Source organism: Mustela nivalis, assembly GCF_964662115.1.
Source record: "Mustela nivalis genome assembly, chromosome: 7".
NCBI classification, from domain to species: Eukaryota; Metazoa; Chordata; class Mammalia; order Carnivora; family Mustelidae; genus Mustela; species Mustela nivalis.
This window is the reverse complement of record NC_139026.1, coordinates 18,313,948-18,332,800: the sequence shown is the minus strand read 5'-3', so window position 1 is coordinate 18,332,800 and position 18,853 is coordinate 18,313,948. Positions and strand designations below refer to the sequence as shown.

Sequence of the window (18,853 nt, the reverse complement as noted above, 5' to 3'; positions counted from 1 at the left end):
CAGCCCAAATCAATTTGGTTCTGGGTTTCCTTCATGGTCAGTTTGCTTTCAGCTTTCTCTGGGCCATTACTTGGTTCTACTTGTGCATTTGCTCTCTTGTTTTCAAATTTGTGTGGCTTTCATCTCCTCTGCTCTTTCTTTATGCCTGTGATTTCCTATCTTAAGCTTTTAAGTTATTTTAGTGAGGTTTCAGAAGAGGTGGATCAATATTAACATTAACTTCTATCTTCTCTCTTTAATTGTAAATTCACTAATTTTAGTTTTATTTTTATGTAGAACTACCTTCTCTATCTCTGTCTCTTCCTCCCTCCCTCCATCACTTTCTGCCTCAGTCTCTCTCTTTCTGTCTATGAATTCAGAGCTCTTCCAACCTTAGGCATGTCTTGTAGCACAGAAAATGTTTTTCTTATTATACCATTGATATAGTGCATTTTTTTCTTTTTTTAAAAAGTACTTTCTTTAAGATCTAACTCTGTGATTATCTGCTATGTGAACAAATCTTACCTCCCCCAGCAGAGCCAATTTCTCCATTCTCTGTATTTCTATAGCACTTTGAGTAATCTTCTGTTATAGCATTCATCACAGTGTTTTGCCAAGTGGGTTTTGTTTTTATTTCTCATCTGACTGTAAATTCCTTGAAGCATATTTTATGTAGTCAGTCTATGTTAGGGGAATGAGTAACTGAAACAGTGCGACCTAGAGAGGTTTCTGATAAGGTGAAGAGGCACAGATAAGAAATGAAAATTGGTTCCCAGATACAGAATTATTAGGCTAAACTATAATATAAACCAAGATCCAGAGATACAGCCTTGCTTATCATTATAAGAAATGCTAAACATCAGTGAGGGGTTAGTTAAGAACATCATAGTATATTTATTTGATGATTATCCTTGTTACTAAAAAAAGAAGATTTAGAAAAATTCACACACAAAAGATTATGTGATAAAGTGTTAATTAAGTGTAAGAAGCAAAATACAAAATTCTATATGTAGTATATTAAAAAACATATACACAGAAAAATACATTGGTTGCTTATGATAGTAAAAATATGGGGGGTTTTCTTATATTAACCAAGGTTTTAATAAAAAATATATTATTTTTATAGTAAAAAAAGAAATAAATGAAAAAATTGTGAAAATGGAAAATTTGTTATAGCAAGTTGAGGACTTTCTAAGTCACAATATAAAGGAGGGCAGGAAGAGGCATGAAAAGGAGGGATCAGGAGCATTTATCAGAGGTCAGCGAGGAAAGGCTTTTACTGAGTAAAAAAAAACATGTGCATTGTGTTGTGAGGAAAAACTAGCAAATGACATTAGGTGGGAAAGCAGTCCTAAAACAGAATACCAATGAATTCTTTGAGTTTTCCATTTTAAATTGAGCCTCAGCATTCTTCCTTCTGTTTTGCTGCCTGTTCTAAGGAGGAGGTCATGGTTTAACATGAGACCTGGTAGCTTGGGGACCATTGAGTGAAGCTATCTTGTATTGAGCACAACTGAAGATAAGTGGATGCAGATTTTGTGTATGTCTGTATTGATGAAATCATTTAGAGTCTGTGTTTTATATAATATGTTGGGTGCTGGTTAGGGAAGGGAGTCTCTCTGGGATTCTGACCTTGGCTCATAGTGCTTGCCATGGTAATAAAAAAAAGAAAAAGCTTATTAACCATTACCAGATTTAAAAGTTTTGTCCTGTGTTCTTTGTTTGATTATAAAATTCCTTTAGAGTGCTTATATTTGAAGTATAGGAGAGGATAATTATGTATCCAATTTCAGTGAAAAAATATTTTTTGTCCTAAGTCATGAATTGATTATATTGGTGGATCAAATTTGCTGCGAAAAGTGCATTTTGCTTTGACTTTGCAGTTTTTGCCTTGACCTGTTAGCATCTTTTGACCTTTTTAGTGCCTTGGGCCCTTTTGGCCATCTGGTGAAGATTAAATGAATACAATAAGATATACTGAATTACAAAGAAAACATTATATATACTTATCAAAATATTAAATTAATAGCATAGTCATATATATACCTCTTTATTAACAAATTAAATTAAAAAATAATACATTTAAAATACAGCTGAGTTAATTTTATCTATTAAAGATCGTATAAAGGCTTTGCTGCTTAACTTAAATGAGAACATTAAACTCTGGGGTAGCCTCTGACTCATCAGCCAATAATTGCAGGTAAGCAAAGCAACATAGGTCTGGTTCCCTTTGTGAGAACATGAGATTTGAAAGTGAGAACGTGTGAGAGTATGGTGGACAAATGACTATGAAATGCACAATAATTGTTTAATAGTTGGTATCCACATTGCATACTGAGTATTTTAGGCAGATAGATAGCAACCAGTTATTTATCACCATAATTTTGAAGTAGTGATATGTGTAAATGATATTTTTAGATATCTGTAGTTATTATAATGTGATATGAAAATATTTGTGATTTCTTTTTTTTAACTTTTATTTTTTAATTAATATATAATATATTATTAGCCCTAGAGGTACAGGTTTATGAATCACCATGTTTACACAATTCATAGCACTCACTATAACACATACCTTCCCCAATGAATGTTTGTGATTTCTATTGGTGACAAAGTTATAGATGCTGCTCATATTGCTGTGATTTTTTGCCTCTAATTATACTCAAAGAAAATGTCAAGTTAGTCTAGGGAGGAGGAAAAGATGAATTTTTTTCCCCCACACATGCTCATAAACCCCTCAAATTCTACCCTTGGATCCAAGGTTAGGCATGTTTGCCTTATATTCTTTCTTATAGTCTCGTGTATTACCCTATATTAGTCATGGATATTTAGACAATAACATTGGAGCCGATCTTAATTCCTTCTCTGCTGTTGTGCTTTAGTTTAATTGGTATTGAATCTTAAAGAAGGTGTTTTGGCAAAAGTGTTTGATTTTAGTTGGTGAAATCTGAGAAAAGTGAAGTAGGCCAGAAAGTATGGAGTCTGTTTGTTTTCAGATCTAAAAAGTGACTTGCTCTAAGAATAAACTTGCCCTGCTTTTCTTTAGTACTTGAGAAAGATTGAGCCCATTTTTGTTTTCATGTTGAACCTTTTTCTTTGTCAACCACAAGAAAAAATCTGAATCAGAGACACATGGTGTGATTTTTGGCCCCCAGAGGTATAGTTAGCCCCAACAGAGTTATCCTGCAAAGCATAGTCTCAATTTATGGTTTTAATCAAAACACTAGTCTGGATTTGTTTAGTTTCTTTTTTAGTATTAATGGAGATAGTGTGTGTCTCTCTGTGTGTGTGTGTGTGTGTGGTGGGGGAGAATCTTTATTTCAGCTGTAGACTTGGATCTAATCAGAAAGCTATAGGGAACCCTAATCCTGTAATCTATGTTGAGTTTTCAAATGGATAAATTTAAGATATGTATATTTGAGCTACGTAGAGTATCAACCATTTTAATGGAAAATAGTGTTACAATGTTAGATCTAGTTTTCTTTCAAATTTTATGGCTTTGAGGCCATTCAGAAAATTTAAAATTATAAAATTAAGCACATTGTTCACAAGTGAACACATTGTACCTAATTCTCTATGTGCACTATTTCCTGGGGTTTGAAAAAAATAACAGACTCTTACCTTGTGTGGGATTCTCAACTGAGAACAAGGAATAGGGATTTTAGGTTTCAGTTTGGAAGTCCTCTGGTTCCACTTATGTTACATAGATAAGTCCTAATAATAAGTGCAAAATGGTTACCAGAGAAAAGACTGATATAAAAAGGAATCTTTTTAAATGGTGACAAAATTTTAAGACAAATAGTAAAACAAGTTTAAATTGGATCATTACTTTGAAAAAGAAATACAATCCCTAAAGTAAGTTTATTTTATTTCACATTACAAAATTTAGCTTTTGACTACACATTAATTAAAATAAAAAGAAAGAAATGAATCATGTGTTGAATTTTGGCAGATATTTTCTGACAAATGGTATAATAGTAGGACATAACATTTTTATCTTCATGTTTTTTTAATTTTTTAAACGTGATCATCTAGAATCCTTTACTTTTTAAAAATTTATCTTTATTAACATATAATGTATTATTTATCCCAGGGGTACAGGTCTGTGAATCATCAGGCTTAAGCATTTCACAGCACTCACCATAGGACATACCCTCCCCAATGTTCATAACCCAACCACCCTATCCATAATCTCCCACCCCCCAAGCAAACCTCAGTTTGTTCTGTGAAATTAAGAGTCTTTTATGGTTTGTTTCCCTCCCAATCCCATCTTGTTTAATTTTTCAAGGGCTTCACTACTTTTCCCAAGATTTGTTTCATATTTTATATTCAAATTATCCTCTTTTAGGTGCCTACTTTGTTTTTTCATTTTTTAAGATCTAAATTTCCTTTTTCAATCTATTTGCCCTGTGTTGTCAAATGTTAAGGAGTCTGAATTTCCATGAGGTTAGGTGTTAGTGTATTACATAGGAAGGGATGTTGAATGGTAACTAGTTTCTATTTCTTTCATAAAAAATTTCAAGTTATAACTATTATTGTACTGTACATCCTTCTAACTTGGTAGGGAGGACTCATCTCCCAATTCCTCTTTAAAATATTAATGAAGGGCAGAGGAGCAAGATGGTGGAGAAGTAGGAGCCCTGAATTTCTTCTGGTCCCAGTAATTCAGCTAGATAGTTATCAAACCATTCTGAACACCTACAAACTCAATAGGAGATTGAAGAGAAGAATAGCAGCAATTCTATGAACAGAAAAGTGACCACTTTCTGGAAGGTAGGACATGTGGAAAAGTGAACCCAAGGTGATATATGGGAAGATAGACCACAGAGGGAGGGGACAGTTCCTGGCAAGTGAGAGAGCAGCAGAGCACAAAATCAGGGCTTTTAGAAGTCTGGTTGTGTGAGGGATGGTGCTCCAGAAGTGAAGCAGGGGGGTGGAACACTTGCTGGAACAGTGTGGTCTCAGGACCCTTGGGGTCACAGAAAGACCAGTGGTGTTGGATTGCGAGGAGCTCCCAGATATTGGAGTGGGGAAGCCAGCTGCAAAGATGGAGCTAAGGAGTGGGATCTCAGCTTGGCGTTGCCATAACCTGTGATCTGTGGCACAGTGGAGCCACTACTCTTTAAAGCAGGGACCCCACAAGTGGCAGATCTGGGGACACTCCCTGCCTCCTCCACTGGAAGGAGTGGTACAGAGTGCACTGCAGGAATATGCTAGGTTTAGAGACTCCAAATGGGGCTGTGTTCCAGAGATAGAAAATCTCAGTTATAGGTTGGGTGAGCTCGGAGGGTGGCTGGAGACCAGGGAGACAGGAGTGATTGATTGCTTTTCTCTGAAGGCTCACTAAAAAGGGGGTTTCTGAGATCTCAGCTTCTCCAGGGCCAGAGATTAGGACGCTGCCAATTTCATTCTGATCTTCCCAAACTGTGCAGTAAGCTTTCAGGGAAAAAAAGCTACCAAGAGCAAATCTAAGTAGATTACTTAGCCTGGCCCCTGGCAAGGATGGTGCAATTCTAACTCAGGCAAAGACACTCGAGCATCACTGTAACAGGTCTCTCTCCCAGAAGATCAGCAAGAACATTCAGCCAAGACCAAGTTTACAGATCAATGAGAACTGCAAAACTCCAGTGCTAGGGGAATACAGCATATAGAATTCATGGCTTTCCCCCCATGATTCTTTAGTCTTTCAAAGTTTATAAGATTTTCTTTATTTTTTATTTTTTTTAAATTTTTCCTCTTTACTATTTTAACCAACATCTTATCAACACCTTTTAAAAAATCTTTTTAAATTTTCATTATTAGTCATATTCTATCCCTTCTTTGTATTTAACATAATTTTTGGTGTATATGTGAGTTTTTCTTTCTTTAAAATTTTGGGATACAGTTTCTTCTAACAGACCAAAATATATCTTAAAACTAGTGTATGGCTTTGTTCTAGTCTCCTGCCAAATCACATTCTCTCCTTTTCTTCCTTTTAAATTTTTTTTCTTTCCTTTTTAAAACTTCTTATCTTATTAATTCCTTTTTTAGAATCTTTTAAAATTTTCATCTCTACAATCATATTCCATCCCTTCATCATATTTACACACACACACACACACACACACACACACGTTTTTCTTTCTTTAAAATTTTGGGAGGCAGTTTCTTCTAACAGACCATCATATACCCCAAATCAAGGGTTGACTCTGTTTTATTCACCATCCTGATCATATTTCCCCCCCCCTCTTTCCCCGCCTGTTTCAGGTTTCTTCTCTTTTGTTTAGGGTGTATTTTTCTGGGGTCATTGTTACTATTTTAGCATTTTATTCTTTCATCTATTCATTTCTGGACAAAATAACAAAGTGGAAAAATGTACCTCAAAAAATAAATAAATAAAAAAGAAGAACAATAGCCAGTACTAACTACTAGGGACTGAATCAATATGGATGTTAGTAAGATGTTAGAACTGGAGTTCAGAATAATGATTATAAAGATACTAGCTGAAAGAATTATTGAGATACCAAAGAATCCATTTCTGGAAAAACAAAAGAACTAAAATCTAACCAGGTTGAAATAAAAAAAAGCTATTAATGAGGTGCAATAAAAAATATGGAGGCTTTTACTGTTAGGATAAATGAGGCAGAAGAGAGAATTAGTGATATAGAAGAACAAGTGATGGAGAGTAAAGAGGCCAAGCAAAAGAGAGATAGACAACTACTGGAACACGAGGGAATAATTCGAGAGATAAGTGATATCATCAGATGAAACAATATTAGAATAATTGGGATCCCAGAAGAAGAAGAAAGAGAGAGGAGGGCAGAAGGTATACTGGGGCAAATTATAGCAGAGAAGTTCTCTAACTTGGCGACGGGAACAAGCATCAAAATCCAGGAGACACAGAGAATCCCCCTCAAAATCAGTAAAAATAAGTCCACACCCCATCATCTAATAGTAAAACATACAAGTCTTAGTGAAAAAGAGAAAAACCTGAAAGTAGCTTGGGACAAGAGGTCTGTGGCATACAATGGTAGAAATATTAGATTGGCCGCAGACTTATCCACAGAGAACTGGCAGGCCAAAAAGGACTGGCATGATATATTCAAAGCACTAAATGAGAAAAATATGCATCCAAGAACTATATCCTGCTAGGCTGTCATTGAAAATAGATAAAAAGCTTCCAGGACAAACAAAACTAAAAGAATTTGCAAACACCAAACCAGCCCTACAGGAAATATTGAAAAGGGTCCTCTAAGCAACGAAAGAGCCTAAAAGTAAAAGACCAGCAAGGAACAGAGACAATATACAGTAACAGCCACTTTACAGGCAATACAATGGCATTAACCTCATATCTTTCAGTAATTACCCTGAATATAAATGCCCCAATTAAAAGACACAGGGTATTAGAATGGATAAAAAAACAAGACCCATTGATATGCTGTCCACAAGAGACTCATTTTAGACCCAAAGACTTCTCCAGATTTATTTATTTTTTTAAAATTTTTTATTTTTTATAAACATATATTTTTATCCCCAGAGGTACAGGTCTGTGAATCACCAGGTTTACACACTTCACAGCACTCACCAAAGCATATACCCTCCCCAATGTCCATAATCCCACCCCCCAGATTTAAAGTGAGAGAGTAGAAAACAATTTACCATGCTACTGGACATCAAAGGAAAGCTGGAGTGGCAATCCTTAATATCAGATAAGTTAGATTTTAAGCCAAAGACTATAATGAGAGATGAGGAAGGTCACTATATTATCCTTAAAAGGTCTATCTAACAAGAATATTGAAATAATTTTAAATATCTATGCCCCTAACATGGGAGCAGCCAACTATATAAACCAATGATAACAAAATCAAAGAAACACATCAACAATAATACAATAGTAGTAGGGGATTTTTAACACCCTCATCAATGAAATGGACAGATCATCTAAGCAAAAGATCAACAAGGAAATAAAGTCTTTAAATGACACACTGGACCAGATAGACATCACAGATGAATTCAAAACATTCCATCCCAAAGCCATAGAATATACATTCTTCTCTAGGGCACATGAATCATACTCCACATTATAGTGCACATGAATCATAGATCTCATCCTGGTTCACAAATCAGGTCTCAACCAGTACTAAAAGATTGGGATCATTCCCTACATATGTTCAGACCACAATGCTTTGAAACTAGAACTCGACCACAAGAGGAAAGTTGGAAAGAATTAAAATACATGGAGGCTAAAGAGCATCCTACTAAAGAATGAATGGGTCAACCAGGAAATTAAAGAAGAATTTTAAAAATTCCTGGAAGCAAATGAAAATGAAAGCACAACTGTTCAAAATTTTGGGGACATAGCAAAGGCAGACCTAAGAGGAAAGTATATAGCACTACAAGCCTTTCTCAAGAAACAAGAAAGGTCTCAAGTACACAACCTAGCCCTACACCTAAAGGAGCTAGAGATAGAACAGCAAAGAAAACCTGAACCCAGCAGGAGAAGAGAAAACAATGAACTAGAAACCAAAAGGACACTAGAACAAATCAACAAAACCAGGAGCTGGTTCTTTGAAAGAATTAATAAGATCGATAACCCCCTGGCCAGATTTATCCAAAATAAAAGAGAAAGGACACAAATTAATAAAATCATGAATAAAAAAGGAGAGATCACAACCAACACCAAAAAAATAAAAATTATAAGAACATATTATGAGCAATTATATGCCAGCAAATCTGACAATCTGGAAGAAATGGGTGCATCCCTAGAGACATATAAACTCCCAAAACTTAACCAGGAAGAAACAGAAAACCTGAACCACAACCAGTAAGGAGATTGAAGCAGTCATCAAAAATGTCCCAACAAACAAGAGCCCAGGGCCAGACGGCTTCCCAGGGAAATTCTATCAAACATGTAAAGAAGAATGAATACTTATTCTCCTGAAACTGTTCTAAAATATAGAAATGGAAGGAAAAATTCTAAACTCATTTCATGAGGTCAGCATTACCTTGATATCAAAACCAGACCAAGACCCATCAAAAAGGAGAACTACAGACCAACATCCCTGATGAATATGGATGAAAAAATTCTCACCTAGCTAATGGGATCCAATAGACATTTAAAGGATTATTCACCATGACCAAGCGGGACATATTCCTGGGCTTCACGTTTGGTTCAACATCCACAAATCAATCCGTGATACAGATACACAGATACAGATACAGGTACAGATATTAATACATTGATAATAGCAAGAACAAGAAACATGTGATACTCACACTAGATGCTGAAAAAGCATTCAACAAAGTACAGCATCCTTTCTGGTTCAAAACCTTTCACAGTGTAGGCATAGAGGGTACATACCTCAATATCATCAAAGCCATCTATGAAAAACCCACAGCAAATATCATTCTCAATGGGGAAAAACTGAGAGCTCTGCCCCTAAGGTCAGGAACATGGCAGGGCTTTCCACTATCACCACTGCTATTCAACACAATACTAGAAGTCCTAGCCTCAGCAATCAGACCATAAAAAGAAATAAAAGGCATCCCAGTCAGCAAAGAAGTCAACTCTCACTCTTTGCAGTTGATCTGATACTTTATGTAGAAAACCCAAAAGACTTCACTCCAAAACAGCTAGAACTACTACAGGAATTCAGTAAAGTGTCAGGATATAAAATCCATGCACAGAAATCAGTTGCATTTCTTTACACCAAAAACAAGACAGAAGAAAGAAATAAGGAGTTGATCCCATTTACAACTGCACCCAAAACCATAAGATACTCAGGAAAAAGCCTAACCCAAGAGGCAAACAATCTGTACTCAGAAAACTATAGAATAGTCATTGAAGAAATTGAAGAAGACACAAAGAAATGGGAAAATGTTCCATGCTCATGGATTGGAAGAACGGATACTGTGAAAATCTACACACTTAATGCAATCCCTAACAAAATATCATCAACTTTATTCAAAGAAATGAAACAAATCATCCTCAAATTTGTATGAACTAGAAAAGACCACAAATAGCCAGAGGAATGTTGAAAAAGAAAGACAAAGTTGGTGGCATCACAATTCTGGACTTCAAGCTCTATTACAAAGCTGTGATTATCAAGACATTATGGTGCTGGCACAAAAGCAGACACACAGATCAACAGAACAGAATAGAGAGCCCAGAAATGGACCCTCACCTCTATGGTCAACTAATCTTCAACAAAGCAAGAAAGAATCTCCAATGGGAAACAGAGAATCTCTTCAACAAATGGTGATGGGAAAATTGGACAGCCACATGCAGAAAAATGAACCTGGACCTTTTCCTTACACCACACACAACAATAGACCCTGAATGGATGGAAGACCTCAACGTGAGACAGAAATCCACCAAAATCCTTGAAAGCACAGGGAGCAACCTCTTGGACCTCAGCTGCAGCAACTTCTTCCTAGGAGCACCTGGGTAGCTCAGTGGGTTAAAGCCTCTGCCTTCAGTTCAGGTCACGATCACAAAGTCCTGGAATAGAGCCCTGCATCAGGCTCTTTGCTCAGCAGGGAGCCTGCTTACCCCTCTCTCTGCCTGCCTCTCTGCCTACTTGTGATCTCTTTCTCTGTCAAATAAACAACATTTTCAAATGGAAACAAAACAAACAAACAAAAATCCTTCTTCCTAGAAACATTGCCAAAGGCAAGGGAAGCAAGGGCAAAAATGAACTACTGGGACTTCATCAAGATCAAAAGCTTTTGCACACACAGCAAAGGACACAGTCAACAAAACCAAAAGACAATTTACAGAATGGGAGAAGATATTGGCAAATGACAGATCAGATAAAGGGCTAGTGTCTAAAATCTAGAAAGAACTTATCAAACTCGACACCCAAAGAACAAATAATCCAATCAAGAAATGGGCAGAAGACATGAACAGGCTTTTGGCAATGAAGACATCCAAACAGCCAACAGACACATGAAAAAGTGCTCAACATCACTTCAGCATCAGGGAAATAGAAATCAAAACCACAGAGAGATACCACCTCACACCAGTCAGAATGGCTAAAATTAACAAATCAGGAAATGACAGATGTTGGCGAGGTTCTGGAGAAAGGGGACCCCTCCTACACTGCTGTTGGGAATGCAGGCTGTTGCAGCCCCTCTGGAAAACAGTATGGAGGTTCCTCAAAAAGTTGAAAATAGAGCTACCCTATGACCCAGCAATCATACTACTGGGTATTTATCGTAAAGATACAAATGTAGTGATCCGAAGGGGCACGTGCACTGAAACATTTATAGCAGCAATAAAAATAGCCATAGCCAAATTACACACACACACACACACACACACACACACACACACACACGCACGATGGAATACTATGTAGCCAGCCATCATAAGAAATGAAATCTTGCCATTTGCATTGACATGGATGGAACTAGAGGGTATTATGCTAAGTGAAATAGAGAAAAACATTATCATATGATCTCACTCATATGAGGAATTTGAGAACCAAGTGAGAGGATCATAGATGAAGGGAGGGGAAAATAAAACAAAATAAAACCAGAGAAGCAGACAAACCATAAGAGACTCTTAATCTCAGGAAGCAAACTTAGTGTTGCTTGAGGGGAGAAGGGTGGGAGGGATGGGATCACTGGCTGATGGACACTGGGGAAGGTATATATTGTGGGGAGTGCTGTGGATTGTGTAAAACTGAGGAATCACAGACATGTACTGTTGAAACAAATAATACATTATATGTGAATAAAATATTAATGAAGATACTAGAAGAAATATGAAGTTATAGTAGTACTGAACCCTGGCTTACTGGCCAATAATTTGGCCTATATTGGGAGGAATTTCCAATAATCAAATTGTGGAAAGGTCCCAGAGGAGGAATATGGGGTAGAGCTGGTAAAAGGTAGGATCTATCTACCCCTTCCCATGTTGTCATCTACCTTGGAAACAGGGAGATTTCACTAACCAGAAGGTGAAAGTATGAGAGTGTCTTCTGCATTCTGTCTTTATATATTTTCTAAAACCACCCAGGACATTAGCTTTTTTCTTGAACACCCAGTCATCTTTTTCTATCAAATAGTACTCTTGAAGTTCATTTGGAGATGAAAATTTGTCCTAATGCACTATATTGTGCAATGGACAGCAAGAGGTGTTTTGTGAGTAGACATGAAGACTATAGTAATAATGATTATATATAATGACACTCTTGCAGCCAGAGTGCTTGGTTCCAGTCCCTGTCCTACCACTTTAAATGTCTCCCATTATTTTGAGTGTGGGTTAATATTTAATCTTAAACTAATAACCTATGCTTTTTTTCTCTTCTTAGAATCTCTACTGTCAGGAGGAGAGTTGCCTCCAAGATCTTTTCATCAGGTAAGTGAGGTAACATGGTAAAAAAAAGGAGGGGCATGTTTCTTAAAGCCTAGGACTTAGGTGAAGTTGGAAGACTCAGGGTATAGACAAAATGTTTCTGAGAAAAATGAGAAAGATTGGGTTGCTTCTTGTTTTACCAGACAAAAAAAGATTCCTGAAGGATGAGAGGAGAGAGGTTCTATGGAGAGATACCTATGAAAGCAGGGAATCTGGGGGGCCCAGAGAAAGAGTTCCTTCTCTCTACTTTCCAGGCTGACAGCTGGGGAGGTGCCAGACCTTAGAGAAGCTTGGGGATGGGTTGTGAGTTGACTTGAACATCATGCCTTTCATACCCAAGAAGATAAAGTCATGCCAGCCTTACAGAGAGTCACATTCCTTAACATAGCATGATCAGAGGTGGAGAAAGAATCCTCTTCTATTCTCAGATGGTATGGAGGAAGCAAAGAGAACTGCAGATCCTGAAGCAGCTATTTAGATTGGAAAGAGGACCATTTCTCATTATGCTATGTGGACTGATAACTGAAGAACAACTGGGATAGGGAAGTCTCTGTGGACATCTGTGTAGAGAGATGATTCCAGCGCTAGAACTGCTCTATTTCCTCCCCTGCAGTCAATGTCAGATTCCCAGAACTTAGACACAACTCCACAGAAGAGAAAGGTAGCTGCAGTTCCAGGGTTATAAAATTCAACTGACCACATTTATGTGCTCTTATCTAACCGGGTTTGCACATTACAATCCCTAGTTACTATACTGCTTAGTCTCTGAAGTTTTGTTTGTTTTGTTTTTGTGGCAATTCTTAAATTAATCCTTCTAGAAAATTATATTATACCCAGATTGCCCAATTTATCAAGCACTTAAATGTACTTATATATTCTCCTCTCCCACCAAATTTTAATAATTCCTTTTTAAACAGGTAATATGTGTTCTTGGCAAAACAAACAAACAAACAAACAAAAAACAACTCAAAAGGCATCAACTAGTGTACAACTAGAAGTTCCCTTCCTACCCTTGCCCTTCAGTCCTGTCTGTCATTGCTGTTGGTTTTTTATATTTCCTATGATGTCATGTATACCTGTTCTCATACATAAATACAGTCTAAAAACAGACCCACACATAGTATTTTTGCATACTGCTCTGTACTTTGTTTTTTCCATATAACAAGATGTCTTGGATATTATTCCATGATTGTATTTCGCATTCCATCCTGGAGATGCACCATGACTTATTGTAGCAATTGATGGGAATTTAGGTTGTTTCCAGATTTTTGTTATTAGGAAGAGTGCTACAGTGAATTGTTTGTACAACTTCTTTGCGCATTATTTGAAGTATTTGACTAACAATACTAGAAGTAGGATGTGGGAATGACAATTTTGTGCATTTAAAATGTTAACAGACAATGTCAGTGGCTCTCATAGGGATTATGCCATGTGAAATTCCCACTAATATATGAGTGCCTGTTTCTTTTTTTATGAAACTTATAAGTTTTTTTCTCGTTTGATAAGTGAAAATTAATATCTCATAGTTTTTCATTTTACTTTAAAAATTAATTTGTATATTCTTCTTATCTGCTCATGACCTTTGCTCACTTTTCTTGTTGGTTTTGGTTTTATGTGTTCACAAAATTATACATTTTATGAATTTAGCCCTTTGTAATATGTATTGTGAATTTTCTTCCAGTTTATTTTTTGTGCTTTGACTTTGTTTATTTCTTTAGGAAATTTAGGATTTTTATCCATATATAGTTTAATTCATCAATCTTTTATGGTTTTAGTCAGACTTTCTCTACTCAAGAGGTTTTCTTTTTAAACCTCATGCTTTCTTTTAGTATTTTTTTTTTTCTGTTTTTACTTTTCTATTTAAATCTTTCTCAGGAAGGAACTTATTGTTGTAAAGGGAAAAGCAGAATGTTAATTGCTATGTTTATGATGTTCTATTTATAACTTTTACTTTAAATTAAGTTCCTGATGAATCATGTGTAATGCAATAAGATTCTACTTTGTACCTTCAAAGTAATCTGTTTGAATCACTTAATTTAATTGCAAAAATAAGTTCTACAAGAAAAAAAGTCTTCTATATTTTTTCATACTGAAAAAAAAAAGAAAGAAAGAAAGAAAAAGGAAAGAAAAGCCATCTACTCTGTGTGAGTTAATTGAAATTAAGGTTGGAGTGGGGAGAAGGTCAGGGGGAGTGTCAGACTATTGTAAACTTACAGAACATGCAAACTATGACAAACGTGGTTTACAGTTTCATGTGAACAAAGACAATTCTCTAAGGCCAACATTCTAAAAAATGTAGTTTCCTATAACAAGAATTTATATTCTCAGCATTTTAAAAGTCAACAGTCCTTGAAATTATTAAAACAAACCTTTGAGTATTACAGGAAAACTGTCTTATTTTGTAAACTTAGATAGAAATTTAACTTTAAGATAACATGATACAGAATAAGTATAGTTTTAATTTAAATTTTATAGTAACTGGTATATACATATTATCTAAACTCCTTCATTACCTAGCTAGAACAAGGAGTAATAGCTAGCCCAAAGCTTTGCATTTTTAAAAGCACTGATGTTAACAATTCATAGTTTCTCATTAAATAATGTTGAAACACATCTCTATCATTACAGCTATTATTTTAACCAAGGCTGAATGAAAGAACTCAGGCACTAAATAACATACTTTGATACAAAAAGTGGAGTATAGCTATATGATGTTGCAAAAGATTGCACTTTGAATTTAAATTTAACAACTGATGAAAACTCTGTTGTAAGAATATCCTGTTATCAGCCTTACTAATTTTTATTATTAAACTTTAAAAATATTAATTTTTAATTACACAGCAAAATATGAAGGCATTCCGTTTGGAAAACTATAAATACAACAGATAAAGCTAAAATCCTCTTTGTCTCTACTCCTTTACCTGTTTTCTTCTCTTCCAAAACCCCAACCTTAGACTGTTATGCTTCTAGTTGAGTGGCTTCTTTATTCAATAACATACTTCTCTGATCTATTCACAATCAAAAGTATAGATCTTGTTAGATTCTTTGAACTACTGCACAATCTTCCATCAAATGGGATGCTGCATAGTCACTTCCTCTGTTGATGAGCATGTAATTTTCTTTCAGTTTTTCATTATTATGAATAACTGTAATTAATATGGTTGTAAATGTCTCATTATGCACTAATTATTTTTTTAAGAAAAAAATTCTACAATAGGAATTTTGAGACCATAAGGTATGAGTGTTTTGAGTTAATATACCATGAAATTGTCCTCCAAAGTGGCTGTACTAATTCCTGCTTCCATCACTTGATTTTGTCATACTTTTAAAATTGTTGCTAATTTGGTGAATGTGAAGTGTATCTCATTATTTTAATTTGCATTTTCCTGATTACTGCTGAGTTGGTTATCTTTTCATATGTATATTGTCCATTCAGGTTTCTTCTTCTGTGAATTGCCCGTTCATCTCCTTTTCTCATTTTTCTTTTGGAATTCTTTTCAATCTCAATTTTCAAATTCTTAAAGGATTGTTAGAATTCCTTATATTTTTTCCAGGTATTAATACCTTTCACATTACTTGGATTGGGAACTATTTTATCCATGCCTATGATTACTGCAGTTTCATTTGAATATCTGGATTGGTATCTTTCATCATCCCTGGAAAATTATCACTTTCATTTCTTCAAATACTGTCTTAAATATATAGCTCTTCTCTCCTTCTCAAATTAATCATTGCCCATATATATCTTCTTTTGTGTCTCCACTCCCTTATTATTTTCTGTATTTCTCCTTCTCTCTATGCTACATTTTGGGTGAATTATTATGTTCTGTTTTCCAGTTTAGTAATTCTCTCTTTTGCTTTGTTCAGTCTGTTATTAAACACATCCACTTGAGTTTTTAAAATTAAGTATTCTATTTTCATTGTCTTTTTTTTCATATTCTGTAGATCACTTTATGTAATTTCTACTTCCTTTCAGATATTTTCAATCTTGATCTTATTTCTTTAAACTTTGCAAGCCCATTTGTTATATAATCCTCTGATTATTTCAGTATGTGACATTTTTGTGGATCTCTTTTTGCTGGCTGTTTGTGTTTCTGTTCTCACTCATGGTATCATGTTTCCTCGTGGGCTTACTTATTTTTGATTATGTACTACCAATTGTCTTTGAAAAATTATTTGTGAGGATGCCCTGGGGCATAGGGTAAAGTTTTTGCATCTAGTTAAGATTTGTATTTGTGCCTGTCAGATCCCCAGAAGCATAAACAGTACAGAACCACTTTAAATTAAATTTAGTGCTTGAGGTTTCCTGGACCACCCCACTGATGTGAGTTAGGGCTGAAAATCTATGCAAGAGACCATTTGTGGTTACCATTTTTAAGAGACAGTTTTTTCTTATTCTATTTTCTCCCCTCTGTTTTGCTCTGCGTGAAATCCCACCTTACTTAGGTTCCCTGCATGTGGGCTGTAGTTATGAAGGTGGATTTACTTTACTTCATAATTTTAGTTTGAGGTGCTTATCTCATATAAAGTTCCTCAGGTCTGGTGGGGTCTAGACTTTGACTTATCGACTCATGCCTCTTCATGTCATTTAATTGCAATTCCGTCTTATCTGGATCAGCAGATGTCCTCAGGGAGAAAGCAGCTTTGTGGCTATTCACTTTTCTAGATATCCACTTTCTTCTAGTTTGTCTTGGCATTTCCTTCTCACTATCCTTTGAATTCTTTGATGTTTCTAAGAAAATGATTTTAACAGAGTTGGAATGAATAAACTAACCTTCCATTTCTGAAATTTGAGGTTGTAGGGAATCTTTTGAATTTACCTGATTGCTTACAGAATTCTTTCCTTTTCCTTGAAATTTAAAAATATCACCAGGATGTTTTGAGGTGACAACTTCTAAAAATTATTTTTTCCTGGTACAAAGTAAATCATTTTATTTTACCAATTTCAGGATTCCGCCTCACCCCCAGGCTAAATAAAATATTCATTTTATTGCATCTTTATCACCAGTGTTCCATTTCTTCCAATCATTGCTTTAGGAACTGAATCCCTCCTGTCTATCCCTTTCATCTTTTGGTTCCTTTACATTATGTTGTAGGAGAGTCTCTCAAGCTTGTCTACCACATAAGTGATTTTGCCCCTCTGCAGTGTTGTTACTATTTTAATTTCTACTTCTACCCATGTATAAGATATTTATTACATTATTTACTTCAGTAGAGCTTATGTCTTAGGACTTAATTATTTTCAAATCACATTTCTCTACATACATATAGAAATAATTATTTTTGTAGCTTTACTGTGTATTATATCTTCATATAAATCTTCCATGAAAATGGTTTTATCTTTATTATTAATTACAATATTTATATCTTTCTTTGTTGCAGAACCTTTGTATTTGTCCATTTTCAAATTTTTAACAATCATTAAAAAAAACTGAGAAACAATAACAAACATTTAAATGGTGAATTCCACTGAAAAGAATTGACTTAGGAAATGAAGGGTAAGCATCTGCCACACAATAAAAAGTAAAGCAGTTGAACTGCAACATTTAAATATGCAAAAAAATTTTTTTACCCTAAAGATAAGATAAGGAAGAAGATACTAAGGTCTTATTTATACATGGGCATTTTTAGTAGTATACAAGTGTGAGAAATCATTTGGGTTTAAAAAGAAGTTAGAAGTGGAAATTTCTAAGGCAAACCTTAAGAATGTGGATGTTTAGATGTTTTTTGTTTTTCTAATTCCTTCTTATTTATTAGAAGTGGAGAAATGATTATAAATGAGCACTGAAACAAAATGTGGATATACCTGTTGCCACCACTGTAGGAAAAATAAATTTATTCTGGAAGTCCTTGTAAACAGTCAATAGAAAAATGCATTCAGAAAACCATGTTAGAACTTGAGGTGCAAATTTTCTAATCTGGAGATATTCAGAGTCTAGTTGGGGGCTGATAGCTATAAACATTCAATAAGTACTTATAATGTGGTATCTTCTCTTTCTCTCTTCCTCTCCCTACCCAGTATATGGGAAAATGATTTATACAAATGGTACATATAATTATATGCCTGTATATATAATTTATCTCTATATATTATATATCTTGGCATAAAGAGGGAAAATGAGCCACTATATATATAAAATGAAGTCGGTAACAAAGATAATATTTGGGTGAAATATTTCGCCTTTTTAGTTTTCTCTAGAACCCAGAAGCCATTGGATCCCTGAAATTTTAAACCCAAACTCAGATATACCAATAATTGCATATCAAGGGCCCACTAGTAGCTAAGCATCTGATACACAACAGCATACAAAAGTTGGGAAGGTGATAAAAATGGTGCAAATAGGTTCCCCATTTCTTTTCCAAGAAAAACCTCCTAATGGGCTGCTGATGAGCTAATCAGGTCAAGTGCTCTCTGAGTTGCCTCTTTATACAGAGTCAGCAAGCATAACATTTTGTTAACCTATTGACACAGAGGAAATTTGTTTTCCATATGACCTTTTACAGTAACTGCTCAAAATTACTTTCTCTTCAGCT

General features: G+C 35.2%; 1 long non-coding RNA gene across 9 annotated transcripts in view; it reads left to right on the top strand.

The window, feature by feature from the left end:
• LOC309868939 overlaps nucleotides 1–18,853 on the top strand; it is a 168,760-nt gene that overhangs the window by 22,943 nt on the left and 126,964 nt on the right. For 5 of the 9 annotated variants that reach the window (XR_014313888.1, XR_014313892.1, XR_014313893.1 and 2 more), the window contains exon 1: nucleotides 17,750–17,817. This is a non-coding gene — a long non-coding RNA (uncharacterized lncRNA). Of the gene's footprint in view, nucleotides 1–12,275; nucleotides 12,323–17,749; nucleotides 17,818–18,853 lie in introns of those variants that run through there. The other 4 variants (XR_014313889.1, XR_014313890.1, XR_014313891.1 and 1 more) reach the window with 1 other exon arrangement.